Source organism: Nipponia nippon, unplaced genomic scaffold, assembly GCF_047370975.1.
Source record: "Nipponia nippon isolate SJK-2023a ecotype South Korea unplaced genomic scaffold, ASM4737097v1 scaffold_22, whole genome shotgun sequence".
Classification (NCBI taxonomy): Eukaryota; Metazoa; Chordata; class Aves; order Pelecaniformes; family Threskiornithidae; genus Nipponia; species Nipponia nippon.
In genome coordinates this window covers 7,855,400-7,865,094 of record NW_028262339.1, presented here as the reverse complement: position 1 = coordinate 7,865,094, position 9,695 = coordinate 7,855,400, and the positions used below count along the sequence as shown (strand labels likewise).

Genomic DNA, 9,695 nt, shown 5'->3' with positions numbered 1-9,695 from the left:
TCTTGGACAGCAGGTCTCTGCTTCTCCCAAATACACCTATTCCAAAAACATTTTTGGGGTGCATCTCTTCCCCTCCCTTCCCAGATAAGTACTGCCTTCCCAAGTGCTTCTAACTGCTGAGGATCATGAGACTGAGGGGCTAGCAATGTATACATCAGCACCATGCTGTGCCTGTTTTACAAACCCATTGGGAACCACCTACATTAGGAAATTATTCTCTTTCTAGACTCCCTACAGGACATAGCTACCTAAATTAAGCGTTTAAAGTTAGGTGATTTAAGTGATGTCCATAGGTTATACAAACAGAATGAACCTGAGATCATCTCAAATGACTTCTTGTTTCTTATGGGCCATAGATTTTCACGTGAACCCCTACACTGATCTTAATAACATGCTAAAATATATCTTCAAGGCAGGACAGTGAGAAACAGAGAGCTTTTCCCTTTCCTTGGCCATTTGCACAGATGGTTAATTTCTGTCTGTTTAAAATATGTGCCTATTTTTAACACATACGAGTTTTCATCTGTTTGTGTTGTCTTTTTTCTAATACAATAAAGATCCCTTAAGTACCTTTATCCCTGTAAAGCTACTTGTGTCATGCAATCAATTCTTTTTTTTTTACTTTTTTGATAGGCAAATTTAAATTTGTGTCTCTGACAATTAGGCTTTTATTTTCCTCAGAGTTCAAATAATTTTAGGCATGCTCTCCAGTTTTTCATCTTCCATTTTAAAAGGTGGACCTGAGAACATATGAACATTAGACAGTATCCAGATTCTGACTTGTCATTCTTGAGTTGTTGTAGGTTGACTCCAGCCAGCAGCTAAGCACTCACACAGCCATTCTCTCACTCCCCCCAGCCCCTCCAGCAGGATGAGAGAGAGAATAGGAAGAGCAAAAGCGAGAAAATTTGTGGGTCGAGATAAAGGCAGTTTAATAAGTGAAGGAAAGAGGAGAAAAAAACCAAGTGATGCAAAGGCAATCACTCACCACCTCCCACAAGCAGTCCGATGCCCAGCCAGTCTCCAAACAATGGCCACCTTGGAAGTCAAAAAACCCACCCCCTTCTTCTTCTTCTGCTACCCCAATTTTTATTGCTGAGCACTATGTCATACAGTATGGAATATTCCCTTGGCCAATTCAAGTCAGCTGACCTGGCTGTGTCCCCTCCCAACTTCTTCCCACCCCCAGCTTACTTGACGGATGGAGCAGAGTGGGAAAAAGAGAAAGCCTTGACACTGTGCAAGTACTGTTCAGCAACAGACAAAACACTGGTGTGTTATTGTATTGGGAGCCTTGCGGAAGACATTCTATTTGAGGAATACGTGATTTTGAACAAGCCATGTCTGCTCCATAGGGCCACGTACTTAGAGCTTGAGAAGCCCATATGTTATTTGTGGCAATTAAACACGGACTCCGCATATGAGTTTAGGCGAAGACAAGCGAAGACACTTTATTTTTACAATCTATCCCTTTCATAATATGATCTAGTGTTCACGAGCAAGCAAAACTTATTTCATTGGCTACTGTCTTGCGTCCACGCGTCTCTTCAGCGTTACTTATTGGTTCTTCAAGCTGGTGCACGCGAATTCCTCTTTCAGGGATGTATCCAATCTCATCCTTATTTTTCTGCCTCTAAGTTTCACAAACTTCTTTGTAACAAGCCTCAAGGCCACAGCTGCATTCCTGCGAACCTGTTTGTAACAAGCCTCAAGGGCACAGCTGCATCTCGTCAAAGTAAAACACAATCTCATTTATTCCCACAATTCCCCCTTTTTGTTTTTCTATCACAAAAGCTTGTTTAATCATATTCTATAGCATTTTCTGTACCCAAGACACTAGACAAGAAACTGTCATTATTATAGCGCAAAATATTAGTAACAAGAAAAGACCCATTTTGATTAGAGACATTATCCACCCGCCAATTCCCCAACTTGTTAGTAAGTGATTCAGCCAATCAAATCCATCACTGACTTGTAATTTGCTAACTTCAAATCTTTGATTGCTTTATGGATTGATTTGGAGTTATCTGATAAGTCATTCCCCATCAGTCTTCTCAGAGTTCAGTGTCTTCTGCTGTTCGTTCTTGTTATCCAATGCAAGAGCCGGTCTTATGCACCTTGCAGGTACCCACTTAGGTCTAACATCTGTTGAGACACAAGCATACCCTCTGCCCCAGGTTAGCAGATCAAAAGGACCTTCCCAATTACCTGTTTGTAGCGACTTTGTAAAAACTTGGGCCCTCTGTGGGGGTGGCTATTAAATCTTTTGATTGAAGAGACAGAAAATGAGAGATAATAACAGGAATATTATTTTCAGACATATTCAGGTAGTTTAACACATACATGGCTTTACTTAGTCTGTCTGCTGGAGTGGCTCCTGGCATTCCCCCTTTTTGTTTTTGCAGGTTCAATTGTTTGTTGCAAGATTTTCCAGCCCAGATATTTCCAAGGCTCAGTTTTTTGCACTTTTTCAGGGACTATTTCAAGTCCATATCTGTTTAGAGCTCGTTGTATCTCTTTTTCTTAGTTCTGGGCAATCTCTTTTAAAATGTCCAGTTTTACCACAGGAGAAACATGATTTCTGCACTTTCATTGCGGCGGCAAAAGCTGTAGCTAATGTTTCCATATGATGGGACATTGACCCCACCTTTTGGGTAGCTTCTATCATGTCCATTAAGGAGGGATTTTTTAGAGGCAAAAGCACTTTTTTACAGTCCGTATTCGCATTTTCAAAGGCTAATTTTAAGAGTAGGACCTCTCTTGCTTCTGCATTTTCGACTTGTTTTTCCAAAGCCTCTTTAAGATGATCTAAGAATGAGATATATCCCTCTCCTCTCCCTTGCTTTATTAATGTAAATTATTTTGTCGCTCTTCTGGCATCCGGCACTCTTAGTAATGCCTGTAAAGCAAGGTCTCTGCCTTGTGATAATATCTCTGGTCGTAACCGTCCCTGTAACGTTGGGTGATTTAGCGGCGGATCCCCCATAAGTCGTGGGAGTCCTGCCCCTTGTAAAGGGTCGCCTTGTTGTCGCTGCATATTGATAATTGTGGCGTTTTGACAGGCGGTATGCCAGGTGCTTTCAAAGATCACCTTTTGCGTTGGGGTCAATATAAGATTAGTAAGCGTGCATATATCAAATGGTACTATTTCATTTGTAAATATTCCCCGTAGCAGGGATTGTGTAAAAGGAGAACCCAGTCCATGCGCAGCAACTGTTTGTCGTAGATCTTTTAAAACATTATAGACAAAAGGTTCATGCTCATTGGGGCCATTTCCATTGCTGCGTATGACGGGACATGCTACCGCTGAACAAAAAGCTGTATCTCCCACTTGCAATGCTTGGTGTCTAATCTTTTGCCACCTTGTAGCAGCGGCTGACGTCCCCCATTCCTCGGGTGGCAATTGATTATGGGTTTGTGGAGTATCGGCATTAGCAGCAGTAGAGAAAGGCGGTAAGAGTGCCGACGCAGCAGGGGCCGGGGGTGGGCGGGGAAGTGGAGGGGTACTGATTGCAGGGATCGGAAGGTCTAGCAGAGGTGTTGAAGCCATAGGAGCAGGTGAAGGAGAAAGCGGCGCAGAGGGTAGCGGCGGCGCGGGGGGGGGGTGGAGGGTTGCGCAGCCTGAGCACCCGCGAGCAAGGGCATGTCGGAGGACGAACCCGATGCCGGTGTTTCTGGCGTGCCCTGCGGGGTTAGCTCCGGAGTGGTAGCAGAGGCTGCAGCCACCATCGCCTTTCGGTCTGACTCTAATTGTTCTAAAGGGTCTTTCAGTAAACGCCATGTCGTCAAAACACTTGTGGCATTACTGTCCCCCCTGGTGGCCGCTTCCCATAACACTTTCCCTGCCTCCTCCCAAGTCTCCACCTGGAACGCGGTCGCTGCGTTCGCTTGCTGCCTGTTTTTTCGCAACCAAGTTAACAACAACTGAACCTTTCCTTCATCATAATTTATTCCCCTTTTTGCAAGGATTGGCAAAAATATACACAAAATAGATTTTTCTTCCGAGGACATTTGCGCCCCCATTTTCCCGTCCCCAGCTGCTCACCTCTTTTTCCCGAGGTGATTAATTGTCAACAAGCAGCTCTCTGGTCCGCTGCAGTAGAGTTCAGCTCTCTGGTCTGCTGCAATATAGTTCAGCTCTATGGTCTGCTGCAATAAAGTTCAGCTGGGCTTGCCACCGGCCGCTCTCTCGTCCGCAATTCTTAGGATCGAATCACATCATAGGACCGAATCACGTCATAGGACCGAATCACGTCGGGGTCACCATTTGTGGCAATTAAACACGGACTCCACGTATGAGTTAAGGCGAAGACAAGCGAAGACACTTCATTTTTACAATCTATCCCTTTTATAATATGATCTAGTGTTCACGAGCAAGCAAAACTTATTTCATTGGCTACTGTCTTGCATCCACACGTCTCTTCAGCGTTACTTATTGGTTCTTCAAGCTGGTGCACGCGAATTCCTCTTTCAGGGATGTATCCAATCTCATCCTTATTTTTCTGCCTCTAAGTTTCACAAACTTCTTTGTAACAAGCCTCAAGGGCACAGCTGCATCTCGTCAAAGTAAAACACAATCTCATTTATTCCCACAGTTATTAATATATAATCTGTAACTTATAACAACTTTGAGAAAGGTAAACTGTATGTGGATCAAGGGGTGGAATGTAGCGATCTTGACCAAGAGACCATTTTACATGGAGGAGTCAGTGATCAATGTAACAGTTAACCTGAGAAGGCCCAGGACTGTGCTGTGCTGCACATACAGCTTGGCCTTCAGGCCTGTGTTGTGCTGCACAAATTCCTTGGCCGCAGGGTAAACTCAGCCACCTCAGCGTATCAGAGGAGCCTGCAGGCAGCTCCCACTTGGTACTGGCAATTACCCCACCCGTGTGGCTTTGCCTTTATCTTAAAATACAGCAAAAAGTTCTCATGCGAACATCCTTTATGAATAGCATTGCTTTCTTGTAAGAAAAATATATAACAGCTCGAATAACCAAAAAGGAGGAATGTCTCTCCACAGATGAGATCTGCACGGTGTGATCTGCACAGCATGCCATGGGAAAATCCATGTGGGGTCCATCCAATGCTGCACGAATATAGGGTTCCCAGCATTTGAAGGGACATAATATTTATTCGCTGTCTATATTCCTCTTTTTGTTCTATCATCTTATTAAAAGCCATTTGTTGTCAGGCCTTTCTTATTGAGATCCAGAAAGAACCCTGCACCATCTCTATCTCTCTCTCACCCCCCCTCCCTGGTGCAGAACAGTTAACAACACTATTTTACCCACAAATGCAAAGCACAGCACCATATGTGCTGCTATGAAGAAAGTTAACTCCATCCCAAACAGACCCAGTACAGTTGCACCTAAAGGCAAAATGGTCTTCCTGTACATATTGGCTAATTCCTTTTTTTTCTGGTTCACAAAAATTCAAGATCTTGGTGAAAAATAGTCCTAAATAGCTTCAGTCACACACCTGATATCCTTTCAGAAAAGCAAATTATCACAGGAAGAATACCGAACTTTCTGATGGCCATTGTTCTGCTATTTGTAGTTAGTGTCATCCTTGTTCTGAGGCTGAGAAGACCCAGAAGATTGTGTATAAAATCAGATAGGTTTCATAGCAAAACATTATTTTTTGCTCATGGAGAGCATGATGCTGTCTTAGAAAATTACTCATTTCAAATGTGCCATGAATAAGATTTTTTTGTGTATTTGTTGCCACGGAAGACAATAAATATGGTCCCAAAAGCATAGCATGCAAGCAAAAGTATTCAAAATTGCCTGAGTATGTTGTTCAATAAATAACTAATGAAATGTGTCAACAATTCAGATTTTGTTGAAGACTGGAAAATAAGCAACAGACAGTGGGAAAAAAAAAGAACAAATTTTCTAAAGGCACTTGCACAATAGGACCTTCAAAACAATTTTCTTCAGTCTGCAGAAATCAATGATAAAACAAAGAGATAATAGGTGATATACTAGCTGAAGTATAAATCTCTATATCTGTTTTTGCTAGTCATGAAGGTTTAGATTTTGAAGAAATTTCTGCAAAGAGTGAAAGTTTTTCTGAAGAAGACTTTAGATAAGGCATCCATTAACTTTGACTACATTTTTACTCTCTCCTGCAAATTATTATCTAAATTTGTTGTTTAGTAAACCAACTGAGAGTCTTTGCATTCATGACTGTTGCAATTCCTATGTGGTGAAACTGCAACAGCCATCAATAAATCAACTGAAAAGATGAAGAATGGGAATATCATGTTAAGAGAACTTCTAGTGACATGACAAGCAGATGGCTCTTTGCATTGTCTGACAACTCAAAAGATGGTAGCCATGATGCTGCCATTATTTTCCAACAACTCTAGGACATACTAGGAAAGCCATGCATTTTGCCTCATAATATACAGCTTGCATCACCTCAACTAACATTCTGGAAGCACATTTTCTTTGAGAAAACAATGGTATCAGTGGACTTCAAGGAACAGTGAATAGTTTTTAGTGTCCAACAACCAGTTCTTCAAAAAAGCAAATTATTTTGGAGTGCCTTCAATGACTGTACTGGAGAGTTGCAATTTTAATACTTAGTATGTATCCTTCCTGTACTTCTTTATAAAGAAGCAAGAATATGCAAAGCAAGGTTGTATGAAGTGGTTTTTATCTTCTTTGTCTATCTTTGATCTCATGATCATAAACCAAGATCTTATTGTTCATCTTCATTTAGTAAGGAGAACCAAATGCTACATAAATGTAAAAAACTGCAAGAAAACAAGACCTGACTCAGTGCTGTTTCTGTTATTCCAATACACACAATTCAGTAAGTTTTTATCATGTTAATGACATATCACTAAAGAAATTTGCCATTATTCTTGTGTTTGCAACTCATGAGGAGCAGTGTTTTTGCTGAAAAAAATAAGGTTACTGATAGTGTGGTTTAATTATACTGGTACTTTACAACTAAAGATACTGCTAATGTCTTAGCACTAATTTATGTAACTTACTTAACTGGTAGTTGTTTCTATTATGACTGCTTTACCCCTACTTCCCAGGTTATCTGCCAGTGTGAGAACACCAAACAGGGCTAGCAATGAAAAAAAAAAAAATCTCATGGGGGTGACTGTAGCCGCAAAGAAATATTGAATAAAGGTTCTCTGAGCTAGAAGCCAGAGTGTAGTGTCCTCAGAGACAGAATTGTGGTGGGTTGACCTTGGCTGGATGCCAGGTGCCCACCAAAGCTGCTCTATCACTGCCCCCTCCTGAGCTGGACAGGGGAGAGAAAATATGACAAAAGGCTTGTAGGTCGAGATAAGAACAGGAAGATCACTCAGCAATTGCCATCACAGGCAAAACAGACTCGACTCAGGAAAATTAATTTAATTGATTGCCAACCAAAAGTCAGAGTAGGGTAATAAGAAATAAGAACAAATCTTAAAATACCTTCCCCCCACCCCTCCCTTCTTCCCCGGTTCAACTTCACTCCCAATTTCTCTGCCTCCTTCTCCTGAGCAGCACAGGGGGACGGGGAATGGGGGTTGTGGTCAGTTCATCATGCATTGTCTCTGCCTCTCCTTCCTCCTCACACTCTTCCCCTGCTCCAGTGTGGGGTCCCTCCCACGGGAGACAGCCCTTCACCAACTTCTCCAACATGGGTCCTTCCCACGGGCTGCAGTTCTTCACAAACTGCTCCAGCGTGGGTCCCTTCCATAGGGTGCAGTCCTTCAGGAACAGACTGCTTCAGTGTGGGTCCCCTGCAGGGTCACAAGTCCTGCCAGAAAACCTGCTCTAGCGTGGGCTCCTCTCTCCACAGGCTCACAGGTCCTGCCAGGGGCCTGCTCCAGCGCGGACTCTCCATGGGGTCACAGCCTCCTTTGGGCACATCCACTTGCTCCAGCGTGGAGTCCTCCAAGGGCTGCAGGGTGGACATCTGCTCCACCGTGGACCTCCATGGGCTGCAGGGGGACAGCCTGCCTCACCATGGTCTTCATCATGGGCTGCAGGGGAATCTGGTGTCTGGAGCGCCTCCTCCCCCTCCTTCTTCACTGACCTTGGTGTCTGCAGAGTTGTTTCTCTCACATATTCTCACTCCTCTCTTCTGGCTGCTGTTACACAGCAGATTTTTTTCCCCCTTCTTAAATATGTTATCACAGAGGCTCTGCCAACGTTGCTGATTGGCTCAGCTTTGGCCAGCAACAGGTGTGTCTTGGAGCCAGCTGGCATTGGCTCTATTGGACATGGGGGAAGCTTCTGGCATCTTCTCAAAGAAGCCACCCCTGTAGTCTCCCCCAACTACCAAAACCTTGCCACGCAAACCCAATACAAGAATTTATAAAGAAGGCAGGCCATAGTATTTAAGGCAGAGGTAGATCAGGCAGTGTGTAATAGAGGTCACAGACTTATTAAGGAGAAACCTGTCAGTAGAGTAGACAAGACAAATGTAGACTTAATTAGTGGGGACAGATGAAGATGAGGAGGGAGGTTGTGAGCAGTTCATTGAAGAAACATGATACTTCATATAAGAGGGCAGAACAGTGAACAAAGGACAGATGCTTGTAATTTATTTGGGAAACAAAGTCTGTGTCACCTCTATCTTTGAGGCAAGCTGTGGGCAACAGGGAAAAAAATCCAGTGTTGAATGCCAAATAAACATGTTATAATAACCTAGCAGTATCAAATGTGTGAACCAATGTTTGGACAATTTAGGGGGAGGAGTCATTGTCACCATCATTGTTGTTGTTTTTAATAACTACAATATGGTGGGAAGTAGTAAAAAGCTGCTTTTATCGCAAGTGCCATATGCTGAGAGAAGGAATGCTTTATAAGGGAATGTTAACAGTCTTAATCTGAGAACCCAACCATCAAGTGCCATCTGAGAGAAGAACAGAAAATTTAAAAGGATGTCAGAAGAAAACGAGGGCAAATAAACACCACTTCCTTCTTTTGGCAGTTTTATGAAAAAGATTTGCAAACAAACCAAGATTTCAGGTTACAAGTTGTCATTTGTAACAAACAATAGTAATTGTTAGGTATTAGGGGAAAGTGTGTGACACATACTCAGTTGGATAATTTATTTTTGTTGTCAAATAGAATAAATGTCCACAGCTTGCTCAGTCTGCTTCTTCATCTGACCTCCTCTTAGTTGCCATCACTGTTGGAAGCCTCTGCAAATGCCAAGGACAGACTGAGTCCAGAAATCAGCCCCTACTATTCAGTCCCTCCAAATCACAACTGTAGCACATCATTAGTGAAGGAAGACCATTGCTCTGTTGCCAAGAATAAAACTATTCAATGCAGAAATTAAGGAATCTTCAGGGATGCCTAAATGGCTCTGTTCTTCACACTAGACTCATTTTAACATATCGAAGTCAGTCTACAAGGACAATATGTATAGCAAGAAATTTCTATGTGAAAAAGTGCCTATCTGTAAATATGAGGTTTTTTCTTTTACTAAAAAAAAAATCAAAATAACCTATTTAACTCAGTATTGTGTTCCAGTACTGCTGCCTATTACCACAGTACATGAATTTCTTCTTAGGGAAAAATTGCTAAAAATGGAATTTTTTTTAATTTTAATATCTGGCTCTTTTCCATTTCTGAGCAAAAACTTCAAGTATAATTTTATGGTTTAGTTGCTGCTGTGTATTTAATTGCATTATTTTCCTCCAGTTTTAAAGGCTGAGTTGATTTTGGGGG

The 9,695-nt window shown here is 42.3% G+C and overlaps 1 pseudogene; it reads right to left on the bottom strand.

Annotated features, from left to right (window-relative positions):
- Positions 1 to 684: 684 nt before the first annotated feature.
- On the bottom strand, positions 685 to 3,781 carry LOC148055469 (endogenous retrovirus group K member 5 Gag polyprotein-like; annotated as a pseudogene).
- Positions 3,782 to 9,695: the final 5,914 nt, after the last annotated feature.